The sequence below is a fragment of the Penaeus monodon genome, chromosome 24 (genome assembly GCF_015228065.2).
Source record: "Penaeus monodon isolate SGIC_2016 chromosome 24, NSTDA_Pmon_1, whole genome shotgun sequence".
In the NCBI taxonomy this organism is placed as follows: Eukaryota; Metazoa; Arthropoda; class Malacostraca; order Decapoda; family Penaeidae; genus Penaeus; species Penaeus monodon.
This window is the reverse complement of record NC_051409.1, coordinates 37025036-37025260: the sequence shown is the minus strand read 5'-3', so window position 1 is coordinate 37025260 and position 225 is coordinate 37025036.

Genomic DNA, 225 nt, shown 5'->3' with positions numbered 1-225 from the left:
ATGGAGAGCAATAACATAGGTAAGAATATTGTATTTATATAATAGGGGTCCCTGGCTACAAGCTACATAATGGAGTTCTGGCCATTATGACTCAGATGCAAATGATACTTTCCTTAGGTTACAAGAAACAATTAGGTAGAAAGGCAGCAGATATGCTTACTTCTTAAAGACCATAATTTTAAAGGATAAAATAGGCAATCACACAGACAGACACAGACACGGATC